The 12429-nt window shown below is 39.7% G+C and overlaps 1 protein-coding gene across 1 annotated transcript in view; it reads left to right on the top strand.

The window, feature by feature from the left end:
- SND1 (staphylococcal nuclease and tudor domain containing 1) overlaps positions 1-12429 on the top strand; it is a 701900-nt gene that overhangs the window by 527393 nt on the left and 162078 nt on the right. The window lies entirely within an intron of this gene.

The following is a 12429-nucleotide window of genomic DNA, read 5'->3' on the forward strand; positions in this document are numbered from 1 at the left end:
ATGACAATTGTCCCAAAAATGTGTCAAAATTGTCCGAAGTGTCCGCCATAATGTCGCAGTCACGAAAAAAATCACTGATCGCCGCCATTAGTAGTAAAAAAAAATAAAAATGCAAAAAAACTATCCCCTATTTTGTAAACGCTATAAATTTTGCGCAAACCAACCGATAAACGATTATTGCGATTTTTTTTACCAAGAATAGGTAGAAGAATACGTATCGGCCTAAACTGAGGAAAAAAAAATTTTTTATATATGTTTTTGGGGGATATTTATTATAGCAAAATGTAAAAAATATTGCATTTTTTTTCAAAATTGTCGCTCTATTTTTGTTTATAGCGCAAAAAATAAAAACCGCAGAGGTGATCAAATACCACCAAAAGAAAGCTCTATTTGTGGGAAAAAAGGACACCAATTTTGTTTGGGAGCCACGTCGCACGACCGCGCAATTGTTTGTTAAAGCGACGCAGTCCCGAACTGTAAAAACCCCTTGGGTCTTTAGGCAGCAATATGGTCCGGGGCTTAAGTGGTTAAAGGATATATAATTTTAAAAACCCTTTTGTCCCTCTTTATAAAGGCATTCTTCTATACAATTGGACACAAAACATTTAACGCAACTGCGTGTTTTACATTGGCTAGGTTTCGTAGGTGTAGGATGTTTCTATTGAAACAACGGTTGGTGACTTATTGTATTCTTTGTAAAAAAGCAATATGCATTGTAAACAAAAAAAAACTTTCACAAGCTTTGACGGATGCAAATGTTTAGTCATCCTGTCTTCTGTTTTTTTGTCTTGCTGCCTGCCTGGTTTTGAACATGGTGTTTGTAGGAAAATAGGGCTATTGGTACCTGGGGAATTTTGTGTACAAGGCTGTGGTTGTTTCAGAAAGCCGTACCTTATCATGATTCAGTGTGTTATATCTGTATGCACTCTATGTATTATGTGTTCCCCTCTGGCTGTAAGTTTATATAATCTGTATTTGTTCTCATTTATCTGTGTTTGAAGAGGTGAAGCTGATAATAAAATGCTACAAAAAAATTGTGATTTTTAATATGGGAAAATGACGTGCATATTTGGCAAGTAAAAAATAAGTAATAAGGAAGGCTGAAGATGTGGTTTTAAGTTCAGAAATACACAATTAAAACAGAAATAAAAATGACCCAATAAAAGATAAAAAAAGCTTTTGCTGCACCATTCCACTTATATCCAGATCTCATCTCCTATCACTCTGCTTTCTTTTGCCATCAGCATACTGCTTGGCTCCTTTTGCTGCTGCTTCCTCTTATACTAATGCCCCTTCTGTATAGGAACAGCAAGTGGCTGATTCCAGACCAAATCGGGTGAGGTATAAATGCTTATTCCTCGATCCAACAGGCTTGTGGCATTCTCCTTCTTTCTGACACTTTGAGTTGTGGGCTGCCCCTTGCAGTGCTCACAAACCGTGCAGGATTTTGTTACCAGTGGGTACTTAATGATGTCGGGGTGCAACCACCAGCCAGAAAAGAGGCTTCAGGGGACCGATATATATATATATATAATGTAATATGGAGCCTGCTGAGAAGAGAAAATCTTTCCAGAATACGCAGATGATGAAGAGGGTGATTCTTGATGTGTTTCCCAGAAAAAGTCGTGGGAGTCGTGCCAAAGACACATTTTGTGGGAGACTGTAGGGCAGGGGTGGGCAATCTCGGCCCTCCAGCTGTGGTAAAACTGCAAATCCCATCATGCCTCTGCCTCTAGGAGTCATGCCTGTGATTATCAGGGTCTTGCAATGTCTCATGGGACTTGTAGTTTCAAAACAGCTGAAGGGCCAAGTTTGCCCTCACCTGCTGTAGGGGGTAAAAGTCGGATGTGTGTAGCCAGACCACCTCAACACACTAAGAATAAAGGAGTCTGAAAAAGCAGACTTGTTATGGCAAAAGCCTCAAGAAGCCACCACTCTTACTATATTCTGATCATCGGCTTATTCTGGAAGGACTTCTCATCTCCGAAAATGACTGTATAATGAAGTGATCAAGGGTAGTACATTTCGGGTGTCATTGTCTATATTATGTTTTAACAGCATCTGTTGGGAACACTATTACTTTTATAATCCTATTATAATGTATTGAATTAACTGATCTTTTAAATATACTATTGTATGTGTGACATCAGAATGGGTTTATGGTATTTAGAGGTATAATGTATTACTTTACTGTGTTAGTTTTGGGGATGTCTTAAAGCATTTCCAAATTCAAGAACAACAATGTACTACATTGCAGCTTACCACTCCTTAGATATACTAGCTGTATTCGTTTTCTTTGAAAGTTTAAGATGGGGACATATTGGAAATGACTAATAAAACAAATTCATACTGATTCTATGCAAAAATTGTGTACATATTTGTTATTGAACAGTCATTTATTGGACGAATAAAGTCTCCATACAAAGATTTATCTTGGTCTCACACTTAGGCTGTAGGTTTCAGAAGCATGTGTGCATACACTGTTAACAATATACTTTTTTTTTTTATGGAAAAACATGCAGTGCTGTTAATGATCCCACCAGGAATATCTCAGTGGACACTATAGTCCTAGCTGATTCCTAAAAGCTGGTTGTTCTCTGAGTAAAATTACTAGATGACAGCTCATGAAAGTGTAAATAGTCTATGAATTCTCAGTTTGTCATATGCTGCATTGTGTTCTAGCAAAGAGACACAGATTGTAATGTTTTCTCTCATTGGCAAGGTGGTTTGTAGAACTTGTACAGAAAAGAACATTATTTTAAGGAACAATTCCTGGTCTGTGGAAAATCTGCCAGCAGCTGGTTAATATGCTTAAAGGGATGGCAAAATCCAAGGACATTTTTTGTTTTCTTATTCACTAAGATTTTGGAGGCAATTGGCATTTTATAGCCAGCTTCCCACTTCCAGTATGTGTCAGTTTTCTGTTGGTGTCTTAAGAGGACTGACCCTTTCTCCGTTTTTACTATCCTTCTTTTTTTTTTTTTTTTTTTTTTTTTTTTTATGCTTCAGTCAAGACTACATGCAGGTCTTTGGTTCAGCTTATCCATAGCAGCAGCTTTAGAGGCTGTATCCAGACCTTGTTGGTAAGCAATCGCACATGCATAGAGCATGCCTTTTTACCAATTTGTACTGGAGACTCGTTTCTGAGCCAGAACATTTGTATGCAGCACTGCAATACTTGCCATTAAAATGCCCCAAGAGACAATATTGCACTATTGGAGTCTTTGTTTCTTTGCATATCTGCATTTCCTGATATTGAGGATGTCTGACCTGATCTAATCATTGCACAGTGTTTGTGGAGGCTCCTGGTGGGTGACGCTCAGGACATCTAGACATCCTTTCAGTGGATCCTTGATCCAACAAGCGCTTTGTGACCCCACTGAATAAGGGTGGTCCCAGGTTTCCTGGTAAGCCTTATACCTCACTGTGGTGATGGGTATCACGCGGTCATGCATTCGATTCACGCTCCATATTTCACATGAGATCTTTGACATTGAATTCCAGCCATTTATGAACTTTTCACATTTGCAATGTCAATTGATTTCACTATTCGGCACTTTATTGCACTTTACAGCACAACGTGTGTATTGATGCATTGTGTTGGTCACACATATATTGTGTATGTATGTGTGTGTGTGTATGTATGTGTATATATATATATATATATATATATACACACACACACACACACACACACACACACACACACACACACACTGTTTGTTTTTTTCATTATCATTGTTATACCAGTTATCGGAACTCATTTAACTGAACTCCTTTTACTCTGCCTCAAGTCTGCCAGGTCTTCTTTTTTTCACATTATAAATCTATACACAGGCTTTTATGGGGCATCCATACTAAGTGCATTGTTGTAACATAATGTGAAGGCCCCCACCCCATCTTAGAATCCGATTTCCCCTGAAAATGACTTCCTAATTACTTGAAAGAAAAACCAACAAACTGTGCAATTTATTTTAATTTGGTAAATAAGCCAGAACATTTCCATTAAAAGCATGTTGATTTGTTTTGAAGGATAAGGGCTGGCCCCTATGTGATAAGTTTCCCATGGATGTGGAAATGTGCTTATTAGCATTCAGTTTCCTCCTCTGTGTGTTAACTATTTGAATGCAGAGCAGAAAAAGTATTTGAAAGCAGCTGACCATTTACTATAAAATGGAGTTATGCCAGCAAGGCATACACTGTAATATCTGTAATATTATTGGGCTGGTACTTGCCCTAAACCCAGTTCTGAAACCAGGTTATCCAGTACGAAGGACAAAGATGGCAAACTGAGAACTACACTGCATCTGAGCATTACAAACCACAAAGTAATCTTTTATTAAATAAAACTAATGCATCCACCAAAACATCCCTAGCATTTTTGGCTGTGGCCATCTTGAGTAAAGCAGATGATTCATGTAGTATTTACATTCCGGAATCAATCTGCACTTGGCTCGGGCACACATACAGGAGAGAGGGCTCAGCTGGGAAAAAAACCCTACTCCCCTCCTGGAATGTATGACCTATTTCATCTAGTCCTGGAAACCAAGTAACTGAAAAGGGAAAAAAGGCTAAAACAGACTGGCAGCTGCAAAACACAGAAGCAAGAAGCACTAAATAGGACAACTAAATATCCTCCTAGCAACAAGTAGAGACTGATTATTAAAGGCTGCTGGGAGACACCCCTTTATTTCGAAGAGAGTACTACACAGTACTATTTGGGCAGATGTTTGTCTACAGTTATGTTGCTTCTTTTCATAATTCCAACTAGCTCTGAGACAAAATGTGTGTAGACGGGCTGAACGAGGGGGAAAAAAAAAAGATTCCTCCATCCCCCTGATAAACCTGTTAAATTTTGATCCCCCTGCTGTAATTTTTTTTGACACCTTTTTTTTTTTTAAGGTTTCAAAATAACTCTTCAGGCATCCTGTAACTGAGCTCAACCCAATTGGCTTAACTTTTTGCTCTTGAAACCTTTTGGCACCTAAAATTTGGCTTTAACAAAAGCAACTTTTTTTATTTTATTTGAATGATCAGGTTAAAATACATCAATGCTTATTTATGGGTTATTTTAAAAAGCTGAAGAAAAGGTTGTGTGTGTGTGTGTGTGTATATATATATATATATATATATATATATATATATATATTCAGCTGTGGGTAATGTATTTTACACCTCATGTTCGTATTCACCCTGGTTTTGGATTAAATCCAATTAGTAAAATGTGTGAATTACAAGTAAAAGCCATGTGAATCTTGTGTGAAAACATTTAGAAATAAACCCCCTGGTGTTAAACTGTCATGTTGCCATTTTGTTTAATCCAGTTTTTGGAAGTGGGCCCCATCATGTATAAAATGCCCAAATCGATGCACACAGCCCAACAATAAAGTAAAAAAAAAAATAGGTTGATAGGCTTTAAAACATTTTACAACATATTACTTTAGCATTAAACCCAAAAACAAAAAAAGGGAGACTTATAAGACTTTAAAAGAACTAATGCAGTTTTGTTGGGTTTAGTTAAATTTTAATGCATAATTTCTTTAGAACTGCCAAACATATACTCCTGGAGTAAAAATCTAATAACCTGTTTTATAGTATTAAGGTTTAAACAAGCACTATAGACACACATTTAGCCATTGTGATATAAATTTAATTTTGTTTTAGTAATAGTCTTTTGAACAAAATGTAGTTTTAGTCGTGTTTTAGTCATATTTTGGTCAACTAAAATTGTATTCATTTTGTTTACTAAAATATTTTTGTCGACTAAATTAACACTGTTCTGTTCTCCCTCCTCTGCTCTTAGCAGAGAGCCAGGACTGTCGGCCTCTGGTTCTCTGATCTGGTTCTCCAGCTCTCACTGGGCTGTGGAGGGGACAGGAGGAGCTGGCTCAGGCTCTCAGCAGATTGCAAAGCCTGGTGCTGATCCAGGCTGCTGAGTGGATCCCATACATATGGTCGGTATTTCTTCAAAGCCTGGACCGGTTCAGTGACATTGAGCTGAGAGCAGAAGAGGTGACCCGCTGTTGGGTCACAGGAGTACAGAACGAACTGATAAAGTATAAGATAAAGCAATGGCACGTTCTTTTGAACCACTTCAGCCCCGGAAGGTTTTTACCCATTTCCCAACCAGACCATTTTTTGCAATATGGCACCACGTTGCTTTATCTGACAATGGTGCTGTCGTGCGACGCTGTACTCAAATATAATCTTTTTTTCTCCCACAAATAGCTTTCTTTTGGTGGCATTTGATCACCTCTGCATTAATTTTTTGCGCTATAAAAAAACAATTTTGAAAAAACGAATTTCTTTATCAATTTGGTTTAAAAAAATCCCAATACACGTATATTGATTGGTTAGCGCAATAGATATAGCGTCTATAACATAGGGCATACATTTATGGCTTTTTTTTTTTTTTACTAGGAATGGCGGTGATCAGCAATTTTTAGTGGGACTGCGACATCGCAGAGGGCAGATTGGACACTTTTGGGGGACCAGTGACATTTATACAGCGATCAGTGCTATAAAAATGCACTGTTACTGTATAAATGACTGGCAAAGAAGGGGTTAAAACTAGGGGCAATTAAGGGGTTACATTTATTCCCTGGGAGGTGTGTCTAACTTGGGGGAGGGGGGTGTTGCACTGGAGGAAAAGAGAAATTGTGATTCAGCTTGGCTGAAACACGAGATCTCGCTTTTCCTCAATAGCAGATCAGTGGTGTGCTTTGTTTACATCGGCACATCGCTGATCCGTGTCTCCTGTGAACGATCGGCAGAAGGTGGCGTACGAAATCACGTATATGATCAATGTTTTTGCGCACCCGGGCTGCCCTGCTACAGTAAATGTACTCATATGTGGGGTGGTCTATTAGATCTGGTACCACTTCTGTTCATGCAGATTGCAGAGATAGTGCTTGATCAGCTGCTCACCTGTCTGCTTCCGGTGGCATTGATCCAACTGAAATCCCTCTTTAGCAAGACCATAAAGGAGGATCAAAAATAATCCAGGTGTTCACCAAACACACCAAAAAAACTGAACTAGTATGGGGGAATGCTGCAAAGCATATTTTATGGTAAGGCCCTTGGTAGGGTAATGGTTCATAAGAAAGAAATGGCTTTGGTGTTTCTGCTAGTTTTTATTTTTTAATTTTGTTACCCTTTTTGTAAGCCTGTATCATGTGAAAACTCTACGGTGCATTGAGAAATGCATTGGGTCCTTTTTGAATCCATAACAGAAAAACAATATACATTTACTCCCTTTATGATTAATTCCTCTGTAGTGGTACATTCATTTTTCATATTACACAATAAGACAAATTAGAAGCTTGTGAGCGTACAAGGATGTATCATTTGAAGGTCGTCCTCCCCCTGAATGGTGACGATTTACAGCATCCAGAGGCCATATTTCTTGTGTGACCACAATTTATTTTATGAAGTAATTTATTTATTTATTTCAGCTTTGGCAAGACACAAAAGTTGCATATTTCAGAAAGGTGTCAGAGAAAGTGCTCTGTTTCAAGGTTTTATGTGAGGATTATTTACTGAAGCAGCAGAATTCCCAGCTTATATCAGGCAGGAGAGAGAGGACTGGACAAGCATGGTTCATCACTGCAGTTGTTCTCTTGTCCTGTTCTTGGCCAAGGAGGAAATGAATAGCTTTGCTGCAATGATGCACGCTGCCCACAGATGAGAGCAGATATTGGCCATCTCTGCCTAATTCAGTCATTTTTAGTTGTGGTCTAAATTTTTGGAATGTTCCATTTACAAGCAAATTATAAATTTTACTATTTTTAATAACCTACTTGGTGTAAATATACATTTTCTTTTTATAGTCTACTGGTAACTACACCTTGTTTGGATTTTGGCATATCCCTCCTAGATAAGCAATATGTAAGGCAGGTCCAATTTTTTTTTTTTAACCTTTCTTTATACAACACAATTGGGGGAAAACGGTCATTGTTAATTTTTTTGTGCACTCTATAAGGCCGCATAAAATATCCGTCTATAGATTCTATAGAATGGCGTTCTGACATTATCAGAGCTATTATGTTGCTATGTGATACTGTGACTTTTGCCATGGTCTTTCTGATGAGGTTAAAAAAAAAAAAATTGCAGATGCAGCAGCGATGGCAATATTTTAAAGTAATTAAATCTGTTTGCATTGATCTCAAACCTTCAGATCTTTCTTTAGCAGTGTAGCACATGCACTGGCTCATAACCACAAAGGTTTATAGTTCAGCATTGAGGTTTGTTAGTAAATGGAGGAAAACTGTTGGTGCTATTCAGTCACCTGGAGCAACAGTTGAATTGCAGTCACTGAAGCCCAAAAATTTAAAACGGTTATAAAACCTGTATGACCACTACAAATGTTGAAATTTACCTTTGGAGACCAGAATTTTTATGAAGTCTTACCAAAAAGACCATCTGTAAAATAGTCCTGCCATCACTTAAATTACATTTGACAGAACTTAACTGGATACTTGATTTTATCCTGGAAACAGATTGCCACTGCTGTTGCATTTACTTGAATGCACATGTTTCATATCACTAGCTTCAATGTGCTGATATAATCAGTCTGTACTGGGAGTACTTTTCAAAGTTTTCTGGTTTACCTTGTATGTAAATAGCACCTAATACTGTTAGTGCCCTATTTTAAGTTTTTCAGAATGTTAGAATTGCTAAGTATATAAATGCTTAATGAAAAAATTCAAGTCAGCAGCTACAAATACTGTAGCTGCTGACTTTTAGTATTCAGGCACTCGCCTGTCCAGGGAGCCTATGATTTCGGACCCCAGCCATGTTTTCAGATCGACTCCCGGGTGCTGCTGCTGCCATTCCTGGTAAGGGAATCTGGCAGTGAAGCCGAAAGGCTCCACTGCTGGTTCCCTTCTGCGCATACACAAAGCGCGAATCAGAACTTCGTAGCTCAGCAGAGGGGGATTCCATCCACCTTGAGAGTGTGGATAGGGGAATCGGTTCATTTTCTTTTCTAATCACCCTGCTAGCTTATAAAAAAAAAAAAAAAATCTATGGCCACCTTTTAAGGGAGATAGAGAAAAATAAAATTCCAATGCTGGCAGGCGTGAGTGCTTGAATCACAAGATTGACTATACAAAATGACAGGTCCTTTGGCAGCTAAATTTAATTTAATGTTTTTTAACTGCGTATATAGCTGCTGATTTGTGGTTTTCAGCTTTAGGGAATTTCTTATTTACTTTTTTCTTTTTTTTTTTGCGTTTTGTTTTTTTGCATGCCTGTGACTTGATACATATATATTTTTTTATGACGCGAGTTACTGTTACTGCTGGCCTAAGTGAGTTCATACATTCCTATTAGGACCTGAGGGTGTAATATACCGAATTGTTATGCCTTTAGCCCTGAAATGCATTGTACCTTGCCTCCTGTGTGCAAGGACCGGTAAAATAGTACCAAAGCCCCGCGACCTGGGTCCTGTGATATGTCGTAAACATCAGCGGGCAGGGGGGTGGGTTGCAAACTTTTGCTCAGATTGCATAGGTGATCTGAGCAGAAGTAGGAGTGGGTACCAGATATCAGAATTTGGTACCCGTTTTTCCCCCCAAAAAATTACTGTGCCAAATGTAGTAGAGAAGGGAGGAAAGGAGGACTTAAGTGGAGTTTCTATTTGGGATGAAGTTCCAGTTTATTAAAAAAATATACATATATATATATATATATATACACACACATTTTTTCCATCTCCCTAAAGGGCCATACACACAGGCAAAATAGTGGGCAGCATCAGCCGGTTCAATAGAAACCGGGCAACATTCGATGTGTGTGTGTTTCGGCCGCCGGTCCGACATGTTCTCTCAAAGGGGCATGACTGGAAAGGTCTGCCGATCAGAGCTCTTAATGACCGGTGTGTTTGGGGGGTTTCTTCCTGTCAGAACACAAGCTCTCAGTGGGGGACATTGCCATCAGATTGTCATTAAAGCTCTTCAGGTTTTTTCATTCAGCATGCTGGGTTGAACAAAAAAAACTTCTGGCTTTGATTGACAATGGCTCCCCATGCCCCAGCAAAGCCAGTGAGACCCGGAAGTGAGGGGAGAAGCGATCTGCGGATGTGCGTGGCGCTGGATCAAAAGGGGTCTCGGGTAAGTAAAGTGGGGTGTGGGGGCAATGCTGACACACGCCTAAACATTTTATACCTTGATGCAAGGACTGCATTAAAGTGCTTGTAAAGACTTTTTTTTTTTTTTTTTTTTTTTTATATAACCTGTTTTGCACAGAGCAGCCCAGATCCCCCTCTTCTTGGGTCCATCTTCGCTGCTCCTATCCCCTTCCCTCTTTTGAGTGCCCCTCAGCCAACGGATTGCTACAGAGGGCACCCAAGCCGAGTCAGAGCTCCGCGTATCCATTCAGACCCGGAGCCCTGACCTGGCCTGGCCCCCTCTCTCCCCTGATTGTCTGACTGACTTTGACAGATGAGGAAGCCCATGATGGCCCCAATGGTTTGTCTCGGCCAATAAGGAGGAGTGTCCTGGATGGCTGAGGGGATTGTGGACATCGCTGGAGAGAGAAGGGGCTTGAGTAGGTAATTAGGGGAGGGGTGCTGGGGAGGCTGCTACACACAGTTTTTTTTTTTTTTTTTTATCTTAATGCATAGAATGCATTAAGCAAAAAAAAAAAAACTTCTGTGTTTTACAACCACTTAAATTTCTCTGCCTAAAATTCCACTGTGTTACACAGTGTACTTCTGTGCAGGGCTACCTTGTGATAGTGTAAAGATTACGGCTTTAATAGAAAATGTTGCCTGCCTTTCTTTAGTATTGCTGTCTGCCCATCACACCAATCTGTTTTGTTTGCATCATAATACAATTTGCATCTTGTATAGTTTTGCGGTATACTGACAAGGTCTAGTGCTAATTGTAGCAGTTTTATGTAGGCTTTTCTTGTCATGTTATTAACTCTGTGTCCCATGTTGCTAGTGCTACCAAAGCTGTGGCCTTTCAATACAAATAGAGATTGATTGCCTTACTATATCTGTGACAAGGACAATAGTTCCTGCTATGTCATTTTTGGTTTGAGCATTCCAGTCTGACTGTATTGATTGCCTTTGCCTACCGGAACGCAGCTGTAATTGGAGGATATGAATTGTTGTCCTACTAAGGACACAGTAAGGACTGCAAAGGGGTAAGGCATTTCCGTGTTTGCCCTGATACTTTTTAATGATGCTGCACAGGTGAATGCTTGGAATCAAATGCTGGGTAAACTTGTATATGAGGAATGATCAAGCTAATGTGAAAGCCCTAGTTGTGAAAAAGAATATGTATCGCTTGTCAGTGCAAGGAAACATCAAGATCGGGAGATGTTTAGATTAATAAAATTAGGCAGACAAAAAAAGAATTTGTTTTTAATTGTATGTATAACCTAAACCATGTTTAGATCACGTAAGGTGGGTTAAAGCCACATCAGGTTACTTTTCTGCTGTCTATGGTCCCACTGAGGAGGAGTTCCTTTGCTTTCTGTTATGGTGAGGTCACAGGAAATAAAAGGAAATCTTACTGAAATAAGGGGTTTTCCTCTCTTGGATAACTGTCACTGGAACATTGATTCCCCATTGGCTGACGAAGCAAATAGCGTGGATTACCCCTCACTTTCTGTCTTGGTAACATCGGTCACAATGACAAATGAAGGGGACTCTCCCTAGCAGGGACACAGACCTCACCTAAATGAGAAGTATGGCAAAGCTCTTTTGACCATACGTCTCTTCTGGGTCACAAGAGTGCACTTAGTGCTACACTCAGTGACCCAGATTCAGTCTACAGCAGGCTAAAGCCCGCTGTTGGCCGTCATCAAGGAGGCTCTGCAGGGATCTCAACATTACTGATGGGAGTTGCCTGACTGGAAGATGACTTGGCCTCTCAGCGTGCCGCTGAGAGCCTGAGCCAACCTTTCCCACCCCCTCCACAGCCCAGCACCTCAATGAGTGCTGTAGGGGCAGAACTGAGAGCTGGTGACTGACGGTCACTGTTCTCTGCTCAAGGAGCAAATAAAATTGTGGTGCAAACAAATGCTAATGCACACTTGTGGTGAATAGGTATTTCATAAAATGTTCGTATGGAGTTTATAAAAATCCCCCTAAGAAAAGTGTTGTACTTTTAGTAGGCATCTCCACTTGAGACTGGAACGTGATATTACAAAAAGGAATACAAGGCGGTGCCAGCTAAGTGCAACATTGTTTGGTTTATTATGATTAAAAAGCCAAATGCAAACTCCTAGACCTCCAAAATTCAAAACTTACCTGTAGCCATGCCTCTACGGATGGGCGACTGGTAAAAGCAGTGTGTTGGTAAGAAAACCAAGTCCAATGTTCCAGGAAGTGTGGAGAGCCACTGTGGATCACATGGCAGGATGAAACACCACACCTGGGGTGGACTGGTTGCTATAGTAATGCATTTTGGAGCTACT

This window comes from Rana temporaria, chromosome 3 (assembly GCF_905171775.1).
Source record: "Rana temporaria chromosome 3, aRanTem1.1, whole genome shotgun sequence".
In the NCBI taxonomy this organism is placed as follows: domain Eukaryota; kingdom Metazoa; phylum Chordata; class Amphibia; order Anura; family Ranidae; genus Rana; species Rana temporaria.